This window comes from Sus scrofa, chromosome X (genome assembly GCF_054392235.1).
Source record: "Sus scrofa isolate SSC_HxYL_T2T_F1_AM1 chromosome X, Sscrofa_HxYL_maternal_Yorkshire_Landrace_v2.0, whole genome shotgun sequence".
Taxonomy (NCBI): Eukaryota; Metazoa; Chordata; class Mammalia; order Artiodactyla; family Suidae; genus Sus; species Sus scrofa.
This window is the reverse complement of record NC_139401.1, coordinates 128,865,931-128,883,412: the sequence shown is the minus strand read 5'-3', so window position 1 is coordinate 128,883,412 and position 17,482 is coordinate 128,865,931. Positions and strand designations below refer to the sequence as shown.

The following is a 17,482-nucleotide window of genomic DNA, read 5'->3' as shown; positions in this document are numbered from 1 at the left end:
CATTGTTTATATGTATCACATCTTCTTAATCCATTCATCTGTCAATGTTAGGTTGTTTCCATGTCTTGGCTATTGTGAATAATGCTGCAATGAACATGGGGGTGCATGTATCTTTTTGAATGAAAGTTTTGTCTATATATATGCCCAGGAGTGGAATTGCTGTATCATATGATAATTCTATTTTTAGTTTTCTGAGGAACCTCCATACTGTTTTCCGCAGTGAATGCACCAATTTACATTCCTACCAACAGCGTAGGAGGGTTCCTTTTTCTCCACACCCTCTTCAGCATTTGTTATTTGTAGATTTTTTAATGATAGCCATTCGGACTGGTGTGAGGTGGTACCTCATTAGAGGTTTGATTTGAATTTCTCTAATAATTAGCAATGTTGAGAATTTTTTCATGTGTGCTTACCAGCCATCTGTATGTCTTCTTTGGAGAAATGTCTATTTGTTTGAGGTTGGTCGATGCAAACTATTACATTTAGAATGGATAAGCAATGAGGTCCTACTGTACAGGGAACTATATCCAATCCCTTGTGATAGAACATGATAGCAGATAATATGAGAAAAAGAATATATATATTTGACTGGATCACCATGCTGTACAGCAGAAATTGACACAATACTTTAAACCAACTATAGTCTAATAAAAATCAATAAAAAATAAAATAAACAAGTGTCATTTTCTGTGGTTTTAAAAGTCAAAACTAAACACATTTCACAAATGAGTGAAATCATATAGTATTTGTCTTTCTCTGTATGACTTTTTCACTTAGCATAATATCCCCAGAGACCATCTACATTAACACACTGCAGTGGACGCAAAAGTAGGAATATAACGTTGCACACCTGAAACTAACATAATGTTATAAACCAGTGTTATGTCAATAATTTTTTAAAGCTTAATACACATTTGACTATTATAGATATTCTAAGTTAAAAACAGAAATGTCAGCATCTGATACAATGAGATTGAAGGAAAAAAGGCAGGAGAAAGGAAGGTCCGACTGTATTGCCTGCCTATTGTGTATCTAATGATTGCATATTTTTTTGCCTCCTTTAGTTTCATTTTCCTTATTTACAAAATGGTTTTAATAATGACAATCATGTTTACTAATATCCATGGAAAGAAAAAGATGATGATATGGTGACCAAGTCAGATATAGTTCCTAGAAAGAAGTTATTATAAACCATGACTGAATACTGGCCACATAAAATGCTTGATGGCACAGAAGAGTGGGATGGGGGAAGACCCAGAGGGAGAAGCAGGAGAGAGGTCTCCCCCAGTAAAATAGGCAGTTTTCCTTTCCCTCAAGAGTGAGAGGCCAGAAATTCTTAAGACAATCACCTCCAAGAATATGAAACTTGAGTAGAATCCACCATAGGGGTCAGAGTCCAAGGGCAAAGAAACCCTAAAGAACAACATGTGAAATAAAGTTTCAAGGCTGGGGACAAAGACTGCAGTGTCAGGAGAGCTCCCATAGGGAAAACTGACTAGAAGGAAGGAATGGAGAGAATCAGGGTGAAGCCTCTGGCCACAGGGATGAGCCAAGAAGCAGGGCTAGGTAGGCTGGTGTATCAGAGACCATACAACAGGTGAGGAACTATCTCCAGACCGCCTGGGTAAAGAAGAGGGGCAGTCATAAAGACACCCACTTTCCAAGGTAGATGCATGCTGCATCCTTGGGCTCTAGGACTTTGGTGTGTCACACTACAGCATATGGCAATATTCTTTTGGCAGGTAGATCATTCTAATGCACTGTCAGGCTGGGCTCCTAGTACTGATTTTATAAAGTGGGGCAATGTCTGGGGCTAGGCCTGGGTAGAGACCGACAGATCTAGGACAGCCTACGGTCAAAAACTGTCTGATCACTTCTACTAACATATATGAAAATAATCCTGGTCATAGTTATGTACAAACAAGATCCAAATAAATGTGCATTTTAGATTTTTGTTTTTCCAAAGTATCCACGTAATTAAACAGGGACAGTAGAGAGACTCCATAGCCATGAAATGGCTCCTCTGGTTTGTCCCTGGGAAATGGCACATTGCTAACACTCTTGTTTTAGCAATGTTAAAAATACTGTCATAATCCATCTCAAGAATAGGGAAGAAAAAAAGAAAAATGAAGATTAACTAGATGATATGTCAGCAATGACTGAAAGGAACGCAAACGAATCATTTAGAGGAGGTGTCACTGTTGAGAGGTTCTCCGATGTTTTGGCCTGTTTCATAAAGGCCTCTAACATACATTCATATACATATATACATAATATTTTTGGTATTATGAAGCTAACTTGAGATGCTGAAACAACCAGTACTTTTGGCCACATCAAAGAATGAATCAATTTGTTGAAAATAGATAAAAAATGCCATTTGTTTACCTGAGTGTGGCTATTACAGCTTTAAACCCCTCCACTCCAACCCTATGCCATCAAATGCCTTTGACCACATTTTCCCCTTTTTCACTAGTGGGCTGTCTCACTATAAATACGGTGCCAAAAGATGCCACAAGTACCTCATCTCCATGGATTAATTCACTCATTCAGTAAATTTTTGAGTGTTTATACTAAGTGCTGAATAATCCTCTAAGCCCTGGGATGCATCTATGAACCAAAATCCTTTCCCTCAAGGAATTTTGAATCTAGCCCCAAACTATTCCCAACTGCTTACCTCCCAATACAGACCTCAGTGCTGAGGAGAATGAAATCAGCCCCTGCTCTTTTATCTCCACCAGTGTTCTATGCATAAACCCACGGTGCCATTTAGCACCCCAAGTTCCACTGTCTGCTAATGAGGAGACCCCATTAGGCTGTGAGTACTTGGGACAAGCTAGGGTGCTGACTAAAGGGAATCCTTCATCTGAGATCCTGGGGAGGCCTGGTGGTGTCTGCATGTCTGTCTCACACTTACAGACCTAGAACCGAAGCCAGGAGGGCAGGATTCTTGTCTTGTTTGTGGCTGTATCACCAGCCCCTAGGATACTGTCTAGACTGTAATAGGCTCTCAATAATGATCTGTCGAATTAATACATTAACAAACAAATCATTTTTCTGTTTTCTAGATTCTGATTCTTTGTACTACACCATACCACTGTGTGCCCTACAGAACTGTGTTCTTGCTCATTTCTCAGAGTATGTAGTGAAATTCCCAAAAAGGAGGATACTGCTATAACTTCTGCCAAAACCTTGGCACCAGTGTAGTTTGTAAAACTGGATTTTATGTTGGCCCATTGTCTACTCATGACTCTGACTCTGATTCATCCCTGTATAGCCAGCACTAGGCAAGAGAGCGCTCCAAACCCCTTAGCCCTATTCATGGCTAAAGTTCTTGACCCCTTTCCTTGATTTCGCTGTCTCCTGACTCGCCCCTCCTTTTCCCTGGTTTCTTATTTCTTGCATTAGTTCTTATTTTGGACCCTGCATTTACCCTCTTGGAGCTGCAATTGCTTCTCCAGCTTTGAAACTCATATGGTGGCGCTAAAATTGCCCTGTAGTCTGCCCAGTATTTTCTGGCTGCCCTTAGTAACTACACTTCTTTATGAGGTCACCAAATGCCATAATCCTCTTCAGAGTTGGCTCCTATGGCTGGCATCCACTCATATTGGCTTAATCCAGTCCCCAAGAGGAGTAATCAGGCACAGCAGGCATTCAATAAATGTTTGTTCATTTGAGTTAATCTGTAATAGTAGTGGATATAAAATGGGGTCACTGCCTGGATCACAGCAATCCCCTCAGTGACTATGCCTGTGTTATCATCCTTCCTTTAGAGGAATTCTCCCTTGGCCCCCAACACACAGCGTAAATGGAATATACTACAGTCAACCCTTGAATGACATGAGTTTGAACTGCAGTGGTGTACTTATAGGCAGATTTTTTTCAATAGTAAATACTACAGTACCACATAATCAGACATTAGTTGAACTCACATAGGCAGAACCTCAGATGCAGATAGAGATAATAAGGGCCATGTGGATTTTTGACTGCGGGGAGGGTTGGTATCCCTAACTCCTGTGTTGTTCAAGAGTCAACTGTACTTTCTTATATCACACACAGCCTAGCCATGGTTTATGATCAAAGGAGGGAGAAATTGAACCAAATCTTACAAAAGCATGTGATCTACAATTAGCTCTAATTCTATTAGCAGGAACAGTCTTGGAGGACTTGGAAAATAGGAGCAGAACCAAGAGCCATGAGGTTGGCTGATCAAATAATTCCTTCCCCAGTCAAAAACTTAGTCAACAAAGGAATGACTTCAACTCAATTTGCTATCACTGTTCACCAGGGTAAAGTATATGTGGTACTTTCTCCTCCTATTAAATGGGAATTGTTATTGCTATCTTATTCTGGTTTTGTTTCACTGTTATATACAGGTTATCTTGCAACTGGTTACATTTCTTATTGAATCATAGGGTACATGACCATAACGAACAACATTTGAACTTGGCCAAGAGGAATAGGTGTCACTTTGAGATCCTAGACTTAGAGATGATACTGTGGCCATGTCTGACCAACTCTGGGTTGTCTCGCATAGGGGGAGGCCGAGGCTGTTTATAGTTTCATGTGGGAAAAGGGTATTATTCTTGGTGTTAATGACACTGGGAAGGGGGCTATTTTTTAAAGCATGTTATAGAAAGAATGTTTCTGTTAGGCAATCAAGGAGTGAGATGAATTTTTTCTAAATTGACATGGCTATCTGGCTTCCAGTGATTGTGACATCTGTGCTATCACCTCCTCCTCACAGAAACTACTTCTTCTTCTACTTCTTCTTCCAGAGTGCTGCCCACATTTCAAAGGAGTGCTCACATGACCTTAAAAAGCCAGGCACAAGACTCAGTTGTCAGTTTGGGGAGAGGGTACATATCCCAAAGTAGACCAATTAGAGGACAGAAGAGAGAAGAGAGCAGAGAGAAAGAGAAAAAGAGAGACGAAAGTGCCACATTCTAACAGTGGTCAAGCCCCTGCTTCTAGTTCCAGAGTGTTTTTGGCTATTACCTTCTCTGGAAATTTGGTTTTTCATTTCTTCTTTCATTTTTATGAACACTTCTCAGCCTTTCAAACATACTCCTTTACCTCAGCCACATTAAATTAAATTTCTCTAACAATCATAACAGTCCACACTAATATACCATGGCAGTGTGTAATTCATTATGTGATGAAATAAAAAATTTAAAATTAATGGAACAAAATAAATAGAATATTTTTGAGTGTGTCACATTAAGTAAGGGCAAGTATTAGTTTGACACTTCAGCGTGTGTTTGCATGCATGCATACATGTGTGTGTGTTCATGTGCTTGCACACACCACACTGGGTCACTAGAAGGTCATGCTCAGAGTTTGAAAGTCATGGATGGCACTAAAACATTTGAATCTGTGACTCAGTGGGGCCACTTTAAAGGTGTAAGAAATTAGTCTAGATCAGTTCGTTTTTAATGAGCACCCCAGGTATGTAAGAGGCAGAAAACAAACAAACAAACAAACAAACCTTGAGAAAGGCTGAGTCATTAAAGAAACTTCTCTGTACACGAAGGAAAATATTCTCCCCAAAGTGACACTCAGTGGAATAATTCATGCTTATGAATTTGGTGAGGACTGTAAACCAAAAAGCCTGAAAGAAGTTCTTTTCAGGAGATACACCCTCACAAGCTGCAGAAGAGTTCCAATTACCCAGGAGATGGGCTTTGTGTGAAAGCTCCATATTATGCAAAATCTGAGGAAGAATCAAAGAAAGTTACGGAATCAAGGCAGTGACGATTGATTACACAGTCATTGCAGGATGAGAGGTGTGCAGCAAGCCTCATTTTGAAAAATAAAGCAAAATACCAGGATAACTTAGTTATGAGTGGACACCTCAGCTAATTTTTTTTTCAGTGTTGCTGGAATGACCAGAGCCTCCTGTTTGTGGAATTCCACTCAAAGGGAGGGATTCAGCCCTAAAGAGAACTGGTTGTGACATAACAGCCTTACTCCTGAAGTGGATAACTTCCGTTGAGTGACAGTTATAGTGGCTCTCTGGTGAGGGGATAGAAAATGAATCAGTACGAGTTGAGATGAGAGAACAGACACAGGGAGGGGTGTCCCACCTGGAGGGGAAAGTAATTCCTGGCACTGATAAATTATCTGGAGGAAAAATACAGTCTTCATAACGGAAGCCAGAATTGTCCGAGGGTTTTTCATATGTTTGAGGGCAGTGACAAACTCTTGGTCAAGATTCTAGGTAGAATTTTCTGTGGTGATACATAGGTTCTAGGCTGCTGGCCATATTTGACTACTGAGTCCTTGAAATAAGCCTAGTGAAACTGAGGAACTAAATTTTAAATTCTATTTTTTCTTTTTAATTTAATTTTTATTTTATAATGGAATATACTTGATTTACAGTGTTGTGTCAGTTTCTATTTAAATTGACGTAAACTTCGGTTTACACGACCACATGTGGCTGGGGTCCCCCGCAGTGCAGAGCAGAGGCTAGCCGATGAGGGTGTCTAGGTGTTTAGGAGGCAGCAACACTGTGGTGAGTCTGAACCCTCCACTTTGAAATGGAGCGGGCAATAGGGAGAACAGACAGACGTAAGACAGAGGAAAGCAAACCCAATGTGAGAAGAAGCAAAATTTGCCTGGGTTATTCAGGCTCTGCTTACATCCTGCCCACTCCTAGTTCTTGAACTCTCCCCTCCATTTGGTGAGGTCCTTTGGAAACTCCCATCTACCTGATTTGGGCTCAGGGGATTCTCAGGAGTTTTCAAGTTGACTTGGGGGTTAAAAGGGGATCAGTGCATCCTTGCATTCTGGGGCTGATAGTTGCAAGAGGAATCAGTATAAAAGAATTTTACACAAAAGTAAGTTAAAGTTTTAGCAACATTGAAACTTTTAGTCAAACTACCAATTTTGCCTTATAGCCAGATTAAACAAACAAAAACATTTTGTTGAATTCTATATTTACAGACACAAATTGAGCTGAAACGACGTGTCTAAATAGACACACCTCACTGGAGTTTAATTCATGTAACATTGGATCTGCTAACTGATTTTAAACAAGTTTCTTACACTCCCTACCAAAAAAAAAAAAAAAAAAATTAGTACCACTGTTCTCCCACAAGTCATCTAAGCGGAAAACTCAAAAACATTTTTTTTCTTTTTGAAAGTTTTTTTTTAAAAGTATCATACATGTCTTACTTGTCCATTATAAAAAATTCATAAGATATAGGTGATCAAAAAGAAGAGGAAAAATCATTATTGACCCTACCGCCTAAAGTACAGTTAAATTTTGTTATATGTGCCTCCAGAGATTCTTTGTTCCCTACAATTAATGAGGTCCTTTCTACATGCATGTACTCATATTTTATTAAAATGAGATCACCCAGTTTAATTGTCATCTGTTTTTCTCTTTCCATATAAATAAATGTAGATGATATAGTTTTGTCCTAAAATATACATATTTGTATACATTTTATCATGTTTAATAGCTGCAATATATTTCATTGTATGGATGAACCAGAATTAATTTAGCCACTTCCTTGTTGTTATACATTTTGGTTTTCTTTTCCCCTTACTATCATAAATAGCACACTGTCAGACATTATTGTATCTATTTATTTGCATTTTGCCAAGTACTTTCTTAAGGTATTCTTTTTTTTTTTTTTTCCGTCTTTTTGCCATTTCTTGGGCCACTTCCCGCAGCATAAGGAGGTTCCCAGGCTAGGGGTCCAATCGGAGCTGTAGCCGCCGGCCTACACCACAGCCACAGCAACGCAGGATCCGAGCTGTGTCTGCCACCTACACCACAGCTCACGGCAACACTGGATACTCAACCCACTGAGCAAGGGCAGAGATCGAACCCGCAACCTCATGGTTCCTAGTCGGATTCGTTAACCACTGAGCCACGAAGGGAACTTCAAGGTATTCTTTTGATTATGAATTTAAGTATGATGATCCCAGGTTTTAACATTAATAAGGATAATGGCTGAGATTATGGAGCACCTCACTATTTGCTAAATATCATTCTAATTGCTTTACATTAACTCAATTCTAAAAAGTACTACTATGGCACCCATTTTACAGATAGTAAAACTGAGGCAGAAGGGTTTATTAACTTACCCAAGATTATTTAACTAGTGAGGAGGAATCCAGATTTAAATTCAAGCACTGTGACTCTAGTCTTTGCCTTGAACCAGAATCTCTACTCCCTCTCTGTGAGTTTTGCTTTAGGTGCTCACACTTGAAATCCTTTTCACTATTATTTTTCACATACAGGGCTGTCTCTTGGGCTTTTGCTGCTTTAGAAACATTGGAAAATATGTCACCATTCAAATGTCAAAAGGTTTCCAATGGACGAAGGGAACTCTTGTTTTGGGTAACCCCAAGCTCAGAAATAGGAAAAGATGAACACAAAACAACAGCAAAGAATGACAGCATTCATTCAGTTTCTCAATTATAGTCAGTAATTACAATATCTAGTATTTTCCTTATATTTCTATGGGTAGTGTTTGTTTAATTGGGCCTTGTTATAATTTCACAAATCATATTAGTTTTTGTCACTGGACTGCATGGGAGGAGGGGTGATGATCCATATCTTATTAATTCCTGTTGTTTAGGACCTAGAACAGTGTGATTTAATTTCCAAAGTGATGCAAACACATGATCTTATGACCTTGTTTGGGGTATAAAGTGCTTTTATAGATCCTGTAGCTTCAACAAATAAAGAAGCAATCTTGGTATCTGTGATGTTGTGATATAATAAGAAATATATATTTTGTCTTTGTTTCTGGTTCCTGGCACACAGCTCCCCAAAACTCTTGTGATTTCCTGAGTGATAGTTGTGACAGGAGCATCAATTTGTTATAATAGTTGCTCTTAGTCCCAGTTCCTGATACAAGAATTTCTAAGACCCTTGGAAAATCAGGAGTGATAAGGGTGCCTTTCTGTATGCTAATGAGATGGTAAGTGGCTGGGGAGCCCTAGAGAGCATCTTGACAGGGTTACCAGGGAGACAAAAATATGATTAGAGGGTGGGAACTTGTTGCCCCACCCCTCAACCTCCTGGGAAGAGAGAAGGGCTGTAGATTGAGTTAATCACCCATGGCCAATAAGTTGATCAATTATGTCCATGTAATAGAACCTCCATAAAAATCCTAAATGACAGGGTTCAATGAATTGCTGGGAGCGTGCTCTGTAATCTTGCCTCCCATCCTTTGCCCTACACATCTCTTCCATTTGACTGTTCCTGAGTTGTATCTTTTATTTAATAGTAAATAAACCGTTTTCCTGGGTTTGGTGGACTCTTGTAGAAAAATCAAACCTGAGGAGGGGGTCATGCTAGTAGATAGTCTGTTGGAAGGATGGGAGGCCTGAGAGACTTGTAAGTGGTGTCTGAAGTGGGGAGCAGTCTCTCGGGACTAAACCCTTTACCTGTGGAGTCTGCTGTGAACTCCAGGTAGTTGTTGTCAGAGAGTTGGATTGAACTGTGGGACACCCATTTGGTATCTGGAAGGCGGAGAACTGGTTGGTGTGTGTGTGTGGGAAACCCTCACACATTTGCTGTCTGAAGTGTCTGCAGGTAGAAAAACAGAGCAGAGTATCTATGTACTAAATGACAGATGAGCTGTAAGAACATTGGCTTCTGAGCTCTGGAAGATCCCAGCAGTGGGGGCCCTTTGAAATTTGTACGTTTAAGGACTCAGTATAAAACCCCTATATTTTTATATAAGGGGGGGCTGACTTAATTTTCTCCCTTTACATTACTATCTTATGCTCTCCCTGATGGCTAAAAATCAAAAATCAGCTAAACGTTACACATGACTCTGCTGAATCAGAGAAGTTATGTTTTTACCGTTATGGTAAATACCCAAAGATACTTTAATATTTAAAATATTACAAACGCAAAGTTCCTGTCGTGGTGCAGTGGAAATGAATTCGACTAGGAACCAGAAGGTTGTGGGTTCGATCCCTGGCCTCACTCAGTTTGTTAAGGATCTTGTGTTGCCATGAGCTGTGGTATAGGTCACAGATGTGACTCAGATCTGATGTTGCTGTGGCTGTGGTGTAGGCTGGCAGCTGTAGGTCTGATTGGACCCCTAGCCTGGGAACCTCCATATGCTGCAGGTGCAGCCCTAAAAAGCAAATAAAATAAAATAAAATAAAATATTACAAAGGGAATTCAGAAAAATGAGTGGCCATAGGGATATTGTATGGGCATGTCTATTTTTCAATTCTATTCTTATGACATGGCTTATTTTACTTAGCAATTAAATCACATATTAAAATATGTTAGACTATCAGTTGTGTTTGCCTTTTCATTTGGAAGTGCAGGCATATCTGCTGAGAAATCTCGGGTGTGACAATGCAATCAGGACTTAAGAAAAGCATAGCCAAATGCAATTTATATCAGTGCTCAGAGAAAATTGATTGCGATATTATTTATATCATTTTCCTCTGCATTCATTTCTCAATCCATGCATATAAAAATGTTACTTTCTAATTCATGGACTACAGACACCATAGATTATATGAAATTGGTCATACATTTAAGATTTTAGAATCTTAGGGGAAAAAACATGATCTACATAGTGATCTATCTTAAATAAAAATATCCATATAAAGAGAATTGATGTCCCTTTGCGCTTCCACTAGGCAGGAATGAGCCTCTATAGTATATTACAATAGAATGAAGTGCTTGCTGCATACCTGTATGGTGGGCGATCAGCATTGATAGCTGTAGCTATTGGAGGGATTAAGCTGCAGGTGAAACTCACATTTGTATTTGTGAACCAGCTCTGCACCTTCCTATCTCCACATTTTTAAAAGTGGCCAGAGAAGGGGATTCTGACCTGTCTGGGAAGCGTCCCCCAAAGCAGAAAATAGTCTTGCAAGAGAACATGTTAATTTCAGTAATTCATATCCTCATAAATGCATTCAGATTTATAACATGATGTTTTTGTGGCAAAAAATAATCTCATTTGTGTATAGAGAAACAGAGCTTAAAAGAACCAGCTGTACTCAGTAAATCCAGAAGGTGCTAGAGATTGAAAAATAAATTGTGATAAAATAGACCTCAAGATATGAAAGAATCTGGTCTGGTCCCTGACCTCAGGATTCCCTGGGATGGAATGCTTTTTTTTCTTTATAACAACTTTATAGAGCTACAATGAACACAACATACAATTCATTCATTTAAAGTGCATGATGCAATGGTTCTTACTATACTCATGGAGTTGTGCAACCATCACCACCACCACCATCTTCATTTCCTTGAAAGAATCCCTGCATTACTCATTTATTACTCCCAAACCTCCCATCACCCTCTCCATCCCTGGGAAATCACTAATCTACTTTCTACCTCTATAGATTTACTGATAATATAAATTTCATATAAATGGAATCATGCAATATGCGTCCTGGAGTTCCCGTGGTGGCGCAGTGGTTAACAAATCCGACTAGGAACCATGAGGTTGCAGGTTCGGTCCCTGCCCTTGCTCAGTGGGTTAACGATCCGGCGTTGCCGTGAGCTGTGGTGTAGGTTGCAGACGCGGCTCGGATCCCACGTTGCTGTGGCTCTGGCGTAGGCCGGTGGCTACAGCTCCGATTCGACCCCTAGCCTGGGAACCTCCATATGCCGCGGGAGCGGCCCAAGAAATAGCAAAAAGACCAAAAAATAAATAAATAAATAAATAAATAAATAAATAAATAAATAAAAAATAAAATAAAACAAAAAAATAATATGCGTCCTTTGTGACTGGCTTCTTTCACTTAGCATCAAGTTTTCAGTGTTCATCTATGTTGTAGCATGTCTCAGTACTTCTTTCATTTTAATAGCCCAATAAAATTCCCTTGTATGGATGCACTGCATTTTGTTTATCTTCTCATCAGCTAATAGATATCTGGGTTGTTTCCACTTTTGGCAGTTATGAATATACTGCTATTAATATTTACGTACAAATTTATGTATGCAAACTTGTTTTTAATTCTTTTGGGGATATGCTTAGGAGTGGAATTGCTGGATCATAAGATACTTTATTTTTTATTTTTTTAAAGATACTTTAATATTTAACATTTTGAGGAACTGCCAAACTGTTTTCCAAAGCAGCTGTACCATTTTACATTTCTACAGCAGTGTATGGGAGTTCCAATTTCTCTACATCCTCACCAACACTTGGCTGTTGTCCGTCTTTTTTATTTGGGCAATCCTAGTGCGTATGAAGTGGTATCTCATTGTGGTTTTGGTTTGCATTTCCCTGATTACTATGGGAATGCTTCTTAATGAGTGATTAGAAAGAAACAAGGAGAAAAGACTACTAGCTAGCTGTATCAAGTGTTCTCATGCAAGGCCCAACACTGGACTTTGCACCACTGCTGCAGAGAAAGACGTTTTGTTTTGTTTTGCTTTGTTTTGTCTCACAGTGATAACAGTAAGGGTAAGAGGTTCTACATGCATTTCCTGAAATATGGTCCACAAATAAGTTGGTAGAGAAGACACTGGTCAAAATGACTGATTATTTGAGAAGATGGATTATTTTAAATTGACTAAAAATGAAAACTTCTGGTCAGTGATATAGCCGTACAGAATAATGGCTCTGCTGCAGGGGTTAGAGAAAACCTAATAGAAAGGAAGAGATAAGCTCAAGGATCAATTTGAGGTCTAACAATCTGTGAATAAATGAGGAACCTCCATACTGTTTTCCATAGTGGTTGTACCAATTTACATTCCCACCAACAGTGTAGGAGGGTTCCCTTTTCTTCACACCCTCTCCAGCATTTGTTATTTGTAGGCTTATTAATGATAGCCATTCTGACCAGTGTGAGGTGGTACCTCATTGTACCATAAAAGACCCAGAATTGTCAAAGCAATCTTGAGGGGGAAAAAAAAAAAGCAGGAGGCATAACTCTCCCAGACTTCAGACAATATTACACAGCTACAGTCATCAAGACAGTGTGGTACTGGTACCAAAACAGACATACAGACCAATGGAATAGAATAGAGAACCCAGAAATAAACCCAGATACCTATGGTCAATTAATCTTTGACAAAGGAGGCAAGAACATCAAATGGGAAAAAGACAGTTTTCTCAGCAAGCATTGCTGGGAAACCTGGACAGCTGCATGTAAATCAATGAAACTAGAACACACCCTCATACCATGTGCAAAAATAAATTCGAAATGGCTTAAAGACTTAAGCAAAAGACAAGACACCATAAAACTACTAGAAGAGAACATAAGCAAAACATTCTCTGACATCAACCGTACAAATGTTTTCTTAGGTCAGCCTCCCAAGGCCACAGAAATAAAAGCAAAAATAAACCAATGGGACCTAATCAAACTGACAAGCTTTTGCACAGCAAAGGAAACCATAAAAAAAGATACCTATGAAATGGGAGAAAATAATTTAAAACAGTGCAACCGACAAGGGCTTAATCTCCAAAATATACAAACAACACATACCACTCGACAGCAAAAAAAGAAACAACCCAATTGAAAAATGAGCAGAAGACCTAAATAGACATTTCTCCAGAGAATGCATATGGTTGGCCAACAGCCATGTGAAAAAATGCTCAACATCACTAATTATTAAAGAAATGCAAATATTATTATTTTTTATTGAAGTGCCATCGATTAACATGTTGCATTAGTTTCAGAAGCATAGCACAATAGTTCATATATATATATATATATAGTATGTGTGTATATATATATATAGAGAGAGAGAGAGTGTGTGATCAAATATACAAAACTTTTGTTTTAAAATATCCTTTTCTGCATTTAAATATTAAGTGATGATTTAAAGACAGATGTTTCCTTACCATTACTCTACTAGTTAGGAGCTCAGTTCCATCAAAATAGTGATGTTTGTTCACTCCTTTCCAATGTGAAGATAATTGACCTAGAAAATGTAAATAGAACCAAAATCAGTGGTTCTGCCTTCTCTGTAACATTTTTAAGCTTCCACTCTGTGCAAACTGGGTTTCCATTACTCTTCTTTCTCTGAATATTGCTTTTAATGTCACCTTTATATTTTTAGAATTATACATAATATAATATTTATTGAAGCATGATTGACATAGTATTATACAAGTTTCTAGTATACAACATAGTGATTTTGGCATTTGTATACATTGTGAAATGGTTACCATCTGTCATATAGAAAGTTATAATAATATAAATATACAAAGTATTATAATATTAATGACAATATTCCTTATGCTGTACATTACACTCACATTATTTATTTACTTTATAACTGGAAGTTTATATCTCTTAATCCCATTGACTCAACACCTCCCCCTCCTCTGGTGACCATCAATTTGTTCTTTGTATCTATGAGTCTGGGTTTTGGTTTACTTGTTTTATTTTTAGATTCCACATTTAAGTAAAATCATATGGTATTTTTGAAGATGAGAAAAGTGAGGCTTACAGGAGTTAAGAAATTTGCCAAATGAAAAAACAGTGCTTGTAAACAGCAGATCTGAGATTTGAATCCAGGTTTTGTCTACATTTGAAATCTGACAGAATTGTTGCATCAATGTAATATTAAATTATTCTGCCATGAAACAAGAACTACATAATACAAGTATGAAGCGGGAGAAACTAACTTTGCTTGGGGCATTGGGGAAGATGAGAGAATGGAGGAGACCTCAGAGCTGGTCTGAAAGGATGAGTATAGGTCACTGGGCAGAAAAGAAAAGCAGGACCTGTGGTTGCCTCAGGCCACTGTGTACAAAAGGATTATGCAGCACTTGAAGTTGCTATTAGAGGCAGCTGGCTACACTCCTACAAGCCCTAGCGTCTGCATGGGTAAATGCCCAGGGGGTCAGAGTGACCATGGCACATCAGAGAGTTGCCAGTGGTCAGTGTGTGTGTGAATTTAGGAAACACAGAGAGAAGAGGCTAGAAAAGTAGGTTAAGTAAGGTCTTGAAGGGCTTTTATTTTAGTGTAGAGATTAGATGAGAGGAGACCAGAGGCTTCTAGAGACTCCTTGGGTAACAATGGCAGGAATCCAGGTAGGCAGGGGTGGTATGGGGAGAGGAGACTGACTAGAGATTTGGTGACTGGTTGAGAGCAGTCAAACTGAGAAGAATTTACAGCTCAGATGACGTGTCTCAGTGAGCATGACTGTTAGATCCTTGCCCTTGACTCCTGTCTGCTGTGTCCTGTGATGGCGCTTTCAGGGCACAGATTCTCCTAGTCTCAGGATGAGTCACCCAATGCGTTAAGGATTTTAATCTTGATTCTGCCACTTATTAATTGTGTAGTCTCATGTACTACATTCATTTTCTAGGGCTGCTGCAATGAAGTACCACACACTGGGTGGCTAAAACATAAAAATTTATTATGCCACATTTCTGGAGGTTGGAATTCCAAAATCAAGGTGTCAGTAGGGTTGGTTCCTTCTGAGGGCTGTAAGGGAAAGTCTGTTCCAGGCCCCTCTCAACAGCCAACTTCTCCCTCTATCTTCACCTTGTCTTCTTTCTGTGCATGTCTATGTCACATTTCTTTTTATAAGGACACTACTCATATTGGATTAGGGCCCACCCGAGTGACTTCATTTTAACTTGTTACCTCTGTAATGACCCTGTCTCCAGATACTGCCACACTTTGAGGTATTGGAGTTAGGACTTCAATATATGAGTTTAAGGAAGAGAGGACAAAATTCATCCCATGAATATTTTCTTGCAAGCTAGCATGCCTATCTTACAGAATAAAGAATGCCAATGAAAATATTAGTATGATATTTTCATTTCCTTCTAGGTAAAACTGGGGAGAAACAAGATAGTTTTTTTGTTCTTTCTTTTTGGCCACACCCATGGCATGCAGGCCAGGGATCAAACCTGAGAGACAAAAGTGACCTGAGCCACAGCAGTGACAAAGCTGGATTCCTAACTGCTAGGCTAGCAGGGAACTCCAGCAAGATAATTTTTTAAGGTAGTGTACTGATTTAAATTTTTTTATACTTATTTCCCCAATACAATTTTTTTTCTACTGTACAGCATGGTGACCCAGTTATACATACATGTACACATTCTATTTTTGCACATTATCATGCTCCATCATAAGTGACTAGACATAGTTCCCAGTGCTACACAACAGGATCTCATTGCTAATCATTCCAAAGGCAATAGTTTGTATCTATTAACCCCAAGTTCCCCAACCACCCCACTCCCTCACCTTCCCAATTGGCAAACACAAGTCTATTCTCCAAGTCCATGATTTTCTTTTCTGTGGAAAGGTTCCTTTGTACCATATATTAGATTCCAGATATAAGTGATATCATACGGTATTTGTCTTTCTCTTTCTGACTTACTTCACTCAGTGTGAGAGTCTCTAGTTCCATCCATGGTGCTGCAAATGGAATTATTTTGTTCTTTTTTATGGCTGAGTAGTATTCTACTGTGTATACATACCACTTCTTCCTAATGCAATCATCTGTTGATGGACATTTGGGTTGTTTCCATGTCCTGGCTATTGTGAATAGGGCTGCAATGAACATGCGGGTGCATGTGTCTTTTTTAAGGAAAGTTTTGTCCAGATATATGCCCAAGAGTGGGCTTTCTGGGTCATATGGTAGTTCTATGCATAGATTTCTAAGGTAGCTCCATACTGTTCTCCATAGTGGTTGTACCAGCTTACATCCCCACCAACAGTGCAGGAGGGTTCCCTTTTCTCCACAGCCCCTCCAGCACTTGTTATTTGTGGACTTATTAATGATGGCCATTCTGACTGGTGTGAGGTGGTACCTTATAGTGGTTTTGATTTGCATTTCTCTAATAATTAGTGATGTTGAGCCTTTTTTCATGTGTTTGTTGGCCATCTGTATATCTTCCTTGGAGAAATGTCTATTCAGGTCTTTGGCCCATTTTTCAATTGGGTTGTTGGCTTTTTAGCAGTTCAGTTGTATAAGTTGCTTGTATATTTGAGAGATTAAGCCCTTGCCAGTTGCATCATTGGAAAGTATTTTCTCCCATTCTGTAAGTTATCTTTTTGTTTTCCTGTGCTGTGCAAAAGCTTGTCAGTTTGATTAGGTCCCATTGGTTTATTTTTGTTTTTATTTCTGTTGGTTTGGGAGACTGAGCTGAGAAAACATTTGTAAGGCTGATGTCAGAGAATGTTTTGCCTATGTTCTCTTCTAGGAGTTTGATGGTGTCTTGTCTTACATTTAAGTCTTTAAGACATAAATTTTTAATTTTTGCACATGGTGTGAGGGTGTGTTCTAGTTTCATTGATTTACATGCAGCTGTCCAGGTTTCCCAGCAATGCTTGCTGAAAAGACTATCTTTTTCCCATTTGATGCTCTTGCCTCCTTTGTCAAAGATTAATTGACTATAGGTGTCCGGTTTATTTCGGGATTCTCTATTCTGTTCCATTGGTCTGTCTGTTTTGGTACCAGTAGCACACTGTTTTGATGACTGTGGCTTTGTAATATTTTTTGAATTCTGGGAGAGTTATGCCTCCTGCTTGGTTTTTGTTTCTCAGGATTGCTTTGACAATTCTGGGTCT

General features: G+C 39.0%; 1 long non-coding RNA gene across 1 annotated transcript in view; it reads right to left on the bottom strand.

Annotated features, from left to right (window-relative positions):
- The window catches only part of LOC110257660 (uncharacterized), a 283,513-nt gene that overhangs the window by 188,819 nt on the left and 77,212 nt on the right, over nt 1-17,482 (bottom strand). Inside the window, exon 3 of the long non-coding RNA XR_002340574.2 lies at nt 13,791-13,870. This is a non-coding gene — a long non-coding RNA (uncharacterized LOC110257660). The remainder of the gene's footprint in view (nt 1-13,790; nt 13,871-17,482) is intronic.